Source organism: Syngnathoides biaculeatus, chromosome 11, assembly GCF_019802595.1.
Source record: "Syngnathoides biaculeatus isolate LvHL_M chromosome 11, ASM1980259v1, whole genome shotgun sequence".
Classification (NCBI taxonomy): domain Eukaryota; kingdom Metazoa; phylum Chordata; class Actinopteri; order Syngnathiformes; family Syngnathidae; genus Syngnathoides; species Syngnathoides biaculeatus.
In genome coordinates, this window is record NC_084650.1 from 12,400,715 (window position 1) to 12,413,835 (window position 13,121).

The 13,121-nt window shown below is 43.3% G+C and overlaps 1 protein-coding gene across 4 annotated transcripts in view; it reads left to right on the plus strand.

Annotated features, from left to right (window-relative positions):
* The first annotated feature begins 3,474 nt into the window (after positions 1-3,474).
* zic6 (zic family member 6) overlaps positions 3,475-13,121 on the plus strand; it is a 96,803-nt gene continuing 87,156 nt past the window's right edge. For all 4 annotated transcript variants that reach the window (XR_009797181.1, XR_009797184.1, XR_009797183.1 and 1 more), the window contains exon 1: positions 3,475-3,545. The gene's annotated coding sequence lies outside the window, so the exon portion shown is untranslated. The remainder of the gene's footprint in view (positions 3,546-13,121) is intronic.

Here is a 13,121-nt window from a genome sequence, read left to right on the forward strand (position 1 = left end):
GAGGCGGAGGGAAGACAACAATTAGTGGGATCTTCTAATCACCGGGGCAACGCTCATTTAAATTGACATGTGAAATGTGAATTTGTCCAACAAGCGGAGACGACAAAGGAGCGGTCGTCCGAGGTCGGCTGGTGGAAGCGGCGGCTGAGGGTTGAGGCCAAAGTCTTTGTTAGAACGACAACAGTTTTTGGGTCGGAAGGTTGTTCTCAAGGAGATTCTGACCCCTTTATACCTTTGACCTCTTCTGGATTGGGAACGTCGCGGTACGGACGCACTCCGCGACCTCGTTCTCCGGAGGTTATGTTTACACGACGGTGAGCTAACAAAAACGTCTGATAATTGTTTCACGCGTTGCAAGCACGCAAACCCGCCTCGAAGTTGTTAAAAGAATGAAAAGCCTCTTGAAAGATGCAACATTTCACCGCAGAATTCTTCTGCTACTCCACTTTTGTGAAGAAGTACTGCTGCTTGGCATTTGGCGCACTGCTGACTCAAGGAGTCGAACTTCTATCTTACTTTTGGTAACACAAAACAGCGCACGCATAATACGTCCACCGAGAGTCGTGACAGTCTACGGTCACAAATTGGACGTCTTACGTCATTACCAGAGTGACCTGTGGGGGGCAGCGTGGTGTGACAAGGCCTCTAGACTGTTGGAACGTGCAAAGAAGAAAGAGCAGCAGAAGAAGAAGAAATAGAAGACGCTAGTCCAGGTGGTAGCCAAACTATGGCGCGCGGCCTTCTCGTTCATTTATGGTCCACCGAGCGTTTACGTGATCAGGACTCCTGCAATATTTGTATAATTAATTTTTTTCCCCTATAATTGGTTGACTAAAATGCATGTACACTACACATTTATTCCATACGTTTTTTTCCTTCATCGTATATAAATAAAAATCAATTTAACAGTTTCTTACTCATTACAATAATATTGTTGCAATTATTAAATATTTGGTCAATCGTTCATAACTAATTCTAAATAATCAATGAAAAAAAAGCACCTATTTATTATATATTTATTTAGGCACCACGGCGGATCAGCTTGTAAAGTTTTGGGCTCACAGTTCTGAGGACCCGGGTTCAATCCCGGACCCACCTGTGTGGCGTTTGCGTGTTCACCCCGTGCCTGCGTGGGTTTTCTCCGGGTACTCCGGTTTTCCTCCCACGTCCCCAAAACCTGCGACATTAACTGGACACTCTAAATTGCCCATAGGTGTGATTGTGAGTGTGGCTGTTTGTCTCGATGTGCCCTGCGACTGGCTGGCAACCAGTTCAGGCTGTACCCCGCCTCCTGTCCGTTGACAGCTGGGATAGGCTCCGGCACTCCTCGCGACCCTCGTGAGGATAAGCGGCAATGAAAATGGATGGATGGATATATTTATTTACATATTTTATCATCTGCGATTGGCTGGCAACCAGTTCAGGGTGTACCCCGCCTCCTGCCCGTTGACTGCTGGGATTGGCTCCAGCACTCCCCGCGACTCTCATGAGGATAAGCGGCAAAGGAAATGGATGGATGGATAGTTTATTATAAAATATATGTAAGAATAAAAACCACTTAGACATCTGAGTGGATGACTGGTTAGTACATCTGCCTGTGCCGGCGACAACTGAATGAATAATAACTGTTTATTACTTGAAAAATGCGTCGACAAAGAAGACAAAACATAAATTGTCCGAATTGTCAGGCCTGACTTTTTTTTTTCGGGGCAAATTCGGGGGAAAAACACTTTCCAGCACGCGGGCGCACACACACAAACGCGAGAACTGAGCATGTTCGGCCTCGATAATAAAAAGCGAAGCGGCTGACAACACGAGTCCTCCACGATTCCTAAAAATGAGCTTTTTTTCTTTTTCTTTTCTCAGACAAGGAGGATAAAACTCCTCCAAATTGAATGGTTCGCTCCTTTGCTCATGTTCCCGCTCGCTGCTACACTGATTCATCACATTTGTCCAGGCAAGCGATAAGACAGAAATCAATATGTATATATATATATGTATATATATATATATATATTATATATATATATATATATATATATATATATATATTTTTTTTTTTTTTTTTCAGGTCAGGAGTCATCACTTGTGTTGGGCAGCTGCTGCGGGGAAATAAATCATCTGCCACCCAATAAAATGTGTGAGACTTCGCTCGCAGCTCATTTTTTAGGGATATGAGAACACACACACACACACACACACACACACACACACACAAGACATGTGGGATTATTTATTTTGCACAAGTCCACATAAGAAGCAGCAAACATCACTAAGAGACTTTTTAGCACAAACATCCTGTAACCTACAAGTTATACGTCCCGGAGACTGAAAGTTTAATTTATAATTATGAACTGTTGTGATTGCGAAACCGTTCACTCGATTCTGATGTAAACACAAAGTAGATCATCTTCATTTTGATTTTTTTTTAACCTATTGCGCTCATGTTGTGGCAGCAGGAACGACTTGGTCTACTTTAGCATTAAAATACATCAATTTTCTTTTGCCGCTTATCCTCACGAGGGTCGCGGGAGTGCTGGAGCCTATCCCAGCCGTCAACGGGCAGGAGGAGGGGGTATGCCCTGAACTGGTCGCCAGCCAATCGCAGGGCACATCGAGACAAACGGCCGCACTCACAATCACACCTAGTGGCAATTTAGAGTGTCTAATTAATGTTGCATGTTTTTTGGGGGGGGATGTGGGAGGAAACCGGAGTGCCCGGATGAAACCCACGCAGGCACGGGGACAAAATGCAAACTCCTCACAGGTGGGGCCGGGATTGAACCCGGGACCTCAGAACTGTGAGGCCAACGTTTTACCAGCTGATCCACTGTTCCCAACTTAGTCTAATTTGGCATTAAAATCCCTCCATCCATCCATCCATTCATCCATCCATCCATCCATCCATTTTCTTTTGCTGCTTATCCTCACGAGGGTCACGGGGAGAGCTGGAGCCTATCTCAGCTAACCCTAACCAACCGGCAGGAGGCGGGGTACACCCTCAACTGGTCGCCAGCCAATCGCAGGGCACACGGTGACAAACGGCCGCACTCACAATCACACCTCGGGGCAATTTTGATGTGTCCAATTAATGTTGAATGTTTTTTGGGATGTGGGAGGAAACCGGAGTGCCCACCCGGAGAAAACCCACACAAGCGCGGGGAGAACATGCAAACTCCACACAGGCGGGGGCGGGATTGAACCCGGTACCTCAGGACTGTGAGGCCACCACTTCACCAGCTGACCGAGGTGCCGCCCGCATTAAAATACATTAAATAAATTATACTAAAATGAACATTAAAAGCTACAACTTCATCAGAAGGATCATACTTTTAAAGCTTGTAAAATGTGATAAATTATGCCCCAAGTGTCTGAGTAATAATTTTGTAAAAGTGCTTGTCACTCAGTATGTCCCCTAAACTTGGGTCTTATTTGGTACAGCCCAATTGGAGCATTACCAAATAAGGAGTGCAAATTGAGTGGCTCAAGTTTTCCACTTCCTGGTTGCAAAAAACGGAAGACAGTCACATGCTCCTCGGACACAGGTAAGAAAATGTTATTTCAAAGTTTTGGGTACACACAAAAACACAGCAGACAAAGTACCACAATCATTTAAAAGAAGCAGAAAGAGTACCTCAATCATAGTTTGTGGAAGGCCAGAATAGTTTCTCGTGCTGAATCCGGGTCGACAGGGTTCAACAAAAATGGTGGGCCTCCATCTTGGGGGTCGGTACACCGACACTGAGCCCAGTAAGTAAGTAAGTTGTAAGTCACCGCAACATTTCAGCCGCTGAAAATGTCCAAAAAAGGACATTTCCCAAGTTTTGTTGTTGTTGTTATTGTGTCGTTTGGATGCGTCAGCATAGCAACAGATGGTTTCATTGTCAGAGGTGACTTTGTAGAAGTGGCAGAGAGTCAGAGGAGACTTTCAAGTGAGTCCGCCAGCGTAATCCTCTCCTTTTATCTCTCTGGCTTGATCTGGGCCAAATCTCTGTGTGAGAGTGGTTCTGTTACTTTGGCTGCCGCTATTCTCTCCGCGCCGCTCGGCTTCCCTTACAGTCTCCCTACAGAGTTGGGGTTTTCCATCAAATGGTACAATACAGCAAGTTCAGCCCAGGTCAGCCGCGATACCGCTCATAGCGACGGACTTGGCGTGTTTCCATCCGATAAGTTCTGCTTAATGGCGTTATTGGCCCTGCTACCTCCAAAGACGTGACCGAGACCGACGTTCCCTCTAATTTTTTTTTTTTGACGTGTCTGAGCAAACACGCTAAGCCCGTGAGCGCCCCCTTTGGCCACCGTGAGCAACATCACACGTATGCACTGTGGTCAGATCATTGTCATCCGTTGAAGTTACATATGCCTCATTCAAAAATTCCGATTACAGCATTCGCATTCCCTTCAGAACATTTTTAATAATTTTGTGTTTTTGCAAACTAACTGAAAATGTCAACAAACAATAAAATACATTGCTAACTATGAACTATAAATTTGAAATGTCATTTTCAACTTTAATAATTTTTTTTTAACCCACAATGATATCCCCGTCTGTTGTTCTTGATATAAAACTGAATTATTGCTTGCAGAATATCTTTGGCAATGCATGTTGAAAGCTGAACGATGTTCCCAAACAGTTTTAGGGTTAATGTTATGTTGCCTACTGTATTTAAAATACAGAATTAGCTTTTTGGGCAATGTATCGTCTGTGCTTTCATCCTCCGTCAGGCTGTGGCAGGGTGGAATTTTAACATTATACACCATCTCATCTTGCAGGTTCCACTTTGGCTTCAGACCAGATCTTTCTCACTCAGAAAAGAGAAAATCTCGTCCAGTTTCACCACTTTTTCTTCCATTATTCACATACTCGGATATTTCTTTTTTCTTTTTTTTTTTTTTTTTACCATCATTATCAAGAATAAACATAAGCGGCATGTCTAACTTGTCTTTGCTCTATGTTGCCCAGACTGTCTTTCTAACTAAAACACTGGTAGTGGGCGGTGTTTTTAATTATGAGTGTACCCCTTTAACAGCGGAGGGCGGGGCGATGTCGGGTAAACTAGGAAGTAGAGTGTGTGGCCAGGTGAGAGGCAGTGTGCAGCCGTGTTTTTAAAAAAATATTAATTAAAAAAAAAAAAAGCCCGTCAGATTGTAGTTCACTGTGCTGGATCTGTTTTCATCTCCGCCGAGTGTGTGCGACAAGTGCGCAAATGCGCAGTTGCGCAGCTTAGAGGGAACATTGGCCAAGTCTAAGCGAGCAGACTTTCATAAAGGTTTTGGGTGTTTAAATTCTTTCACGATGTTTCATGATCTATTTTTACGTGTCAGTTTCACAGTAAATTTCAAACAGAAGTCGCGCTTTGTTCTTATTTGGACAACTGTGAGCGAGAGAGTGAGACCTAAAGGATACTAAAATCAGTATTACTCATATTCTCTTTCATGTAATACAACTGCTCCAGTTTGTACCTGTATGGTACAATATGGATTGGTTATCGTGGTGCCCTCCTTAAATATTGAGCTTGGTGCTTAATTCAAACATTTTTATGATTTTTTTCATTTTATTTTATTTTATTTTTTTTTGCCATCCTTCTTAGTAGTAGGCAACCGTGATGCAACTGGATTTTGGCATTTTATCTTCTCACCGGCAGACGCCACCTTGCTCTACATTTCAGGCCCCGACAGGCTGCTTGGATGAGGTCCAAGAATCACAGCTGGATTGTTGTGTGCATTCCTGTTTGGGGAAGGAGGGGGGATAGGGGGGGGGGGTGGGGGAAATGGGGTCTCGCTTCCGTGCCATTCGATTGGCCCCGCTGGCACCGCCGCCGTGCGAGATGCCGATTGGATAGATCGACGGAGACTGGCGTGCAGGTCGTGCCGTGTAGCTCGGCGTCTTCGAGCTGCTCACGTCGGCGGGCGCGTTTGAGATTACGGCCAATGCGGCCGTGCGCACGGTTGGGCCTCGTATGAAGCGCTCATCAGTGCAAGGGCACGTTTATCTCCGGCGAGCAAACGCGCGCCGTCTCCACTCGTCGGAGTGATCGCGGAACGGATTTGCCGCTCCCAGACTAATACGCTGGTTAATTATTAACGGGAGGTTTGGCTACAGCGTCCCCGATCGATGCAGCGGGGCGGCCCGCTCTCCGGTGATTGAGCCCTTGAAATACGTAAAATACAGGTTTGAACCCCTGACGAGACCTCTATCGGCCAAGGAACCATGTAAGACAGTAGAAGTGCGAAGAATTATGATGACAATGACAGTTATGATTCAAGTGCAATGACAGAAAAGTACTGTTCGTGTATTACATCACTCGTGCGTGTGTATACAAAGTAAACACACTGCACTGCCAAAGTCATATTTGTTCATTCTGTATTATTTATAGAACGTCACTGTGCAGTGTACTGGTTGATCGCAGGGATCTGTTCTAGACCACAGGTGTCAAACTCAAGGCCCGGGGGCCCAGATATGGCCCGCCACGTGATTTTATGTGGCCCCCGAAGCCAAATCCACTGTCTCAATTTCCAGTCCAAATCTGGGCCGAAATTTGAAATTGTCATACATCATAAATGATAAAGTTGCGATGTCACAAGCATTTTTGTGTCACCAGCCATGAATAGTTGTAACACAGTACCCTTGATTTCTGACTCCAAAACTAGTTCATAAATTGATGATGTAAATATGATGAGATGAGTAAATATTAGGGTTATGGTTAACCCTAAAAATGTGTCCCCCAAGAAAAATGAGTTTGACACCCCTGCTCGAGACCCATCCGTGATTGGTGGTGATAACCAGTACATTCAAGCTCAAAAGTCTACACACCCCTAATAAAATGGCAATTCTTTTGTAATATTTTCAAAACTAGACCATTTCAAACCATTCTAACCTATAACCTGTACAAGGCAAATTTGGGGAAAAAAAATCTTTATAGAGGGAAAGTGACAACAAATGATCTGTTTGCAAAAGTGTGCACATCCTCTTACAATGAGAATGCATCTGCGTTCACCTTCAAAGTCGTGTTTAATGGTTGGCACACTGCTGCTACCGTTTAAAGCGCCTCTAATTCACTCCACAAAAAGGTCAGATGTTCTAGTAGGCTTTTTGTGACTTAAAGGGTTTTGTGCCAGCTTTGCCTACTCTTCTGAAATGTTCATGTCACCCTACATGGGTTTTGGAGGATTTATTGTGGTCCGATGAAACAAAATGTGTACTTTTTGTCATCATTCCAATTTTTTTTTTTTTTTTTTGCACAAACGTAACCCCCCGCCCGCCCCCCCAATAAAAAAACAAAAACAGATGGTTGAACCACACACGTTTAAATTTAAATAGGAGTCAACACACACCTGGCACAATTTAAAGTTGCTCTGAAAAAACCCAAAATGAATTTGTAATTGTAATTTGTAATTTTCCTGACATTTACTTTGCTTTTGTTGTTGTTTTTTTTTTTTTTTTTTTTTTTTTTTATTGCTGAAGGCTCTTTGGAACTGTTCAAAATTCCCTCCACCCGAAGACAAATCGCCCCAAACGGTGATGTTGCCGCCACCGCATTTCACATTCGAAATGCTTATGTTGTTTATTTTTACTTTTGCTCGTGACAAGATTTAAAAAAAAAAAAAAAAAAAAAAAAAAAATCTTCAGTAGCGTTGTGCAGGTGATAGGCCACATCGCTAGTCGAAAAAATTTTAAAATGATTCATCTCATTTTTTTTTTTTTTTATACACAAAAGCACATTTGAACATTTGGCGTGTCGACACTTTATAGCCGCGGCACACACACAAAAAAAAAAAAAAAACCACGAGGTTAGGACAGCTCCTTCTATTGGATCTCATTAGCTTCTGCAAATGTAGCCAATGAAGTCTTCCTCCAGTCGAGGGAACTTAAAAGCTCGCGATTGAACTTAATATTCAACTTGTACAGCGAAAAAAAAAAAAAAAAAGAAAAAAAAATCCTTTTTTCTTTGGCTGCCGTCGTCTTCTCGTTGAGAGATTGGAGGTGAATAGAGGCGGGAAAGCAGACCAGACGGGGGGGAAAAAAATATCAAGAAGCACTACAAGTAAGAAAATGTGGAGGATAATCATTTTTCATCCTACAAAGCCTTCCTTTCATTTTACATCCGCACGTCAAAATCGACCCGTACGGACACGCATAAGCAGATTTGCGTATATTTTTACGCGCACATAAAAGTCACGCTATCATTTTGTGTTTTTTTTTTTTTTTTTTTTTCATGCAACAGCGTACCGCACATCTCATACTTATCTAAACCATGATGGCGCTCCTCCGCTAACCTGTCAAAAAAAAAAAAAAAAAAAAAGTCACCTGGCCTCAGGTCTCAATCTTCTTCTGAGCTTAGCTCGGAACCATCTGGCTCCAAGAGTCCTACTCCACCCCTCGCCAAAGTCTCGTCACTTTCAAAGCGGGTCAGCGCTCCTCCTGGTCTAAGCGAGTTTTTGGTGTCCACGTGGAAACTCCCCACGCAGTGATGTTTCTGTTTATGAGAGCGCAGCTCACAGACGGTCACGGGAGGAAGGGGAGTCGGGGTGATGGCGAGGTTTTGGGCAGCTTTGGTGACTCTCCGGCGCGGCGGTCTGTCTGCGGGCACACGCGCCGCCACAAACTTGCTCACGGGGGCCTGCGGCTCGGGCGACATCGCACGATAATGCGGCGATGAGCTCCTTTTGACCTTGTCGCTTGTCACCGTTCGCGCCGGTAAATGATTATTTTGCTTAATGATAGGTGTGATACAAAGAAGATGGCAAAGATGTGCGGGGGGGGGGGACGGTATGTTCGTAACCTAGGAAACACAGTTGTCACTTTTTGGTTAATGCCAGGGTTTGCGCCTGGGTTGGGATGCAGCTGTTATTTTATTTATGGCTTTTGCACAACCTTTAGCGAGCCAAGGCGCATAAAGTGGCACCTCGACTCGCAAATAGTGTTTACAACTCCATTTATTTGTACATCAAATCAATATTCCTCATCGAAAATAATTGAAATGCCAGTGATCTATTCCAGCGCCCCCGAAAGTCTTTTAGATTTTTTTTTCCCCCCCACAAAAGGATCCGAAGCTCGCGTATCAAAATTTTTACATTTATCAATGAAATGCATTTTATTTTATTTATTAGTTATTAATTAATTTGAATATTAATTTATTTTTGGTCAATTTTATCTCGCTATAGATTTCGAAATGGTGGTGATCTTGTCTCAATTGACTCACAAATTGACACCGGGTGAAATCTTTCGTGAAGAAAGGTGGCTACACAGGCTAATTTGACCTTTTTCCATCAAGTGGAAGAGCATTTAATGGACCTTTCCGATGGCGATCTTAAGCTCCGCCCCCTTAGCCACGTCCCACAAGCTTCCGAAATGGCGACTGAACAGAACAGGTTTGAAGTCGATTCTCTACTGCGTGTTCCGGATCATAAAGCGGTAGGTTTTTTTTTTTTTGCCAAATGCGTCAGACTTGTCCAAGAGAGTTCTAAAGAGAGGTCTCAACTATTTCACGCAAGGATACGTACACGGAATTAAGACTTTAGACGGAGCAGGACGCGATGGCAGAGTTACAGCGAAATGTTGGCGATCGATGCAAAAAAAAAAAAAAAAAAACGTTTGACGCCTCACAAACTTCATATTGAAATCCAACAGGATAAAATAGTGGAATCGTACTGCGCGTGTAAAGCAGGGTGAGTACTTTTTACTTGGAAAGATCACGAGTAATATCATTGTAGTCCAAAGAAGTGAGTGGGTGTATTCATTTGACTTGGCTCGTAATGGAACCCAGTGCTCTGTCTTAGGACTCCGATGTGATGCAAATGGGCAAATCGACATTTCACTTGCACGACGTGGCGCATTTACGCATCGCTAACCCGTCTCTTTGGCATAAAACTTACACGCTTCATTCAGCTGGTCAGTGATACGCTAACAAAGTGAAAGTTGTTCTCTGGCACTGATAATAATTCAATCAAACTCAGAGAAGATACTTCTCCCTCACTTACCCTCGAACCTACAGCCTTGTGTTTTGTTGATATAGACACTTGGTCAACTATCTTTTAAGCTTTGGAAAATGAATCAAGCGGGCCCCTTGTGACCATTTTCTTCGTAACATTAACTTTTCCAAGCGCACGCTACTGACAACCAGCATTGCTTGTGGGATAATACGGCCAGAGGGGCGTGTCAAAGCAGGGGTTAAGACACAGGTGTCAAACTCCAGGCCCGGGGGCCAGGTCCGGCCCCCCGCGTGATTTTTCTAAGCAAGTGTATCAACTTCCATCGTTTTTGTTAAAATCTGTCCTAAAATTTCAAATTGTCATGTCATAAATGAGTTATGACGAGCATTTTTGTGTTACCAAACAACAACGGTAGGAAAACCCATTACCCTTGATTTCTGAATCCAAAACCAGTTCAAAGATTTCATGTGTAAATATAATGAGGCAGTTAAAGATTTTTATGGTTTCACAGTCACGGCCCTCTGAGGGCCACCCTAAGTAAAATGTGGCCCGTGACAAAAATGAGTTTGACACCCAATACGGCGATCTGATTGGCTATTATTGTACGAGCGATTGACAGGTCGGAAAGGTCCATTGTTCTGCGTGTCACTACAAATTGCTGGCATAGACGGATTCACGTACATGTAATCAAATTCCAACTTTTCCCAAAAACATTCCTGCCATCGTGAAGACGTCGGGACAAAACTTCTTTCCGCGCTCACCTGCGTACGACGTTCATCTCGTCAAAGAGTTTTACCGGTTTATCTTCCTTCCAGGCCGTCGGCTGTATTTGTAGGCTTTAATGGTCGAGCGTGATGTTGATTTCAAGTCTTTGCACCTCTCTTGACAGGAAGCCGCGTGCCCTCAATTGGATTACAGCTAATTAAATGCTCTGCAGCCAACAGACAGAGGTGTCACACTGGCCTTTGACCCCCCCCGCCTTTGTCTTCTTAGCAGTCCTCCTTCGGGACACCGAAAGTTCTCGCTGACTTTTCTTGAACTCGCTTCACTTGACACGTCAGGTACATCGGCACAGATCCGTTACAAAGATGATCGCGCTTGTTTCTTTGACTGGCACAGCTCATTCACATCCAGCCGTTTTCAAAGCAGACGTCCACCACGTATTGCCAGCTGTTTTCTTTCGAGACTCAATCAGCAGCAGTGTGACAAGATTACCCAAAAGCAGTCTGGTTGGTGTTGCCACTTTTAACCTGAGTGCAACGAATCGAGAATTTTGAAAATCGGACAATGGATGAGGAAGAGATTCTTTTTTTTTTTGTTTGTTTTTTTTTTTTTTCTGTTGTAAAAATTGCGTCTATATGGAACATTTTTATGTGGCAGAATTTTTTTTGAATAAAATGTGGTCAAAAAAGCATTTTGATTAACATTGAAACAGTATAACTCGACAAATTCTCAACTTCGGCCTTTTTATTTCCTCTGCTACTTGGTGAACTTCAGATTGGCTGACAAAATAACCATCCACAACCTCACACGGGTCCTAATTTAAAAACATTTTTAGGTTCCGTTGGTCGTCCGCACCCAATCCTCTGAATTCAACCTGTGTTGTGGGAATAAATGCAAGCTTCGCTAGTTCAGCCACAGTTACATTAAAAATAATAAATATTGTTCCAAAAGTCTTGGGTGTTTGTTACCTTTTGGATTCACTCGACAAACACATAGATGTCAAACTTAAGCCGTTTTGACCTGTGCTGTGCCTAAACACAGTCCACAATCCGTTCCAGAAAACGGTTCGAGAAGTGGTTTGTTCGAAAACCGAATCCATGTGTCCCATTACAATGAATGGAACAAGAAATGATGCGTTCCAAGCCTAAAAAAGATTAGGCTTTTAAAGCATTTTTTAAAGCTTTTCCTGATAATAAATTGCATAGTAGAAATACATGTATAGTTCAAATTATTTAAATACTTTACATAATAATAACAGAACGTGCGTGGGTAGGTCAACTGCTTGCGCCGCGCGCATTGTTTTTTCCAGGATTTTTCGGTGCTGTGGGAATTCACAACAAAGCGCGTCGTGGGTCAGCTGGTCTGGCCTCACGCAATGTATTATTTCCGGGTTTTGTTGGGGGCGTTTGAGTACCGATTTTCGTTCGATAACAGAAGCAAAAAAATCTCTAAATTTTCGTTTGAAAAAAGGGACGTTCGAAAACTGAGGCTTGACCGTATTTGGATAGCGTGGGCCTTTTTAGTCGCTCAAATGCGAGCGACGGCGTTGCGTTGCGCAGGGGCATCGGACACATCTGTTCCCGAGTACCTCACGCAGGTTTAAGCTAGTTTTGGTATGCAGTGATTAGCACGGGGCTGTCTTTACAGCACTACCGGGTGCTTTGCCATAAGTTGTTTACTAAGGCCGTAGTTGCCATCCTCGCGGCAATGAGGCTTATTTTATAATTATTCTTTTTTTTCCTTTCTTTTAACCACTCAGCTTTAGTTATTCCTCAATAAATCCCACGCCTTCTGCATCAACCAACTGTTGCCCAACTGTGCCTCTCAGACTGACTGCGCTTAAATCACCAATGGAATAGAACCGAATTGCTCTGGACCAGAACGGCCACGTCTGCTTCTCTGGATGCTTCCGAGACAGAGAGCAAGCTGACACCTTTGGCTCGCGGCTGCATTAATGCGAGATATCGCTTCAGCAGAAATGGATTAAAATTACGAGCCGGTGACAGTCGGTGTCACCACAGACGGCTCAGATGATGCTCAATTGGACTATTTGCTTTGTTTCAGTGGCCCTATCCTGTATATTTTTGTATTTCCAAAATCGCTACTTTTTAGGAAATTACAAAAATGAACATGGCATTATTACGTGGCATATTGTATACTGTTGCACACTGGAGTAAAAAAAAAAAAACCCAAAACAAAACACCCCAAAATCATGTTTAATCACTAATTTAAGTTGCTGAAATAAAAATGCTAAATGCTAATTTATTCCTCAGTCATTGATTAAAACGTCGCCCCACCTAGACCAGACAAAAATTGGCAAAAATTACCAATTATAGTTGCAGTATTTTCCCACTTCTCAAAAGTCTTAAAGCCTTAAGTGATGCAAGAAATATAAGTTGACAAAACACTTTAACATGCGTTCATCAATCTGAACACAATTTACTTTTTTCTGACTCGTTCCTTCT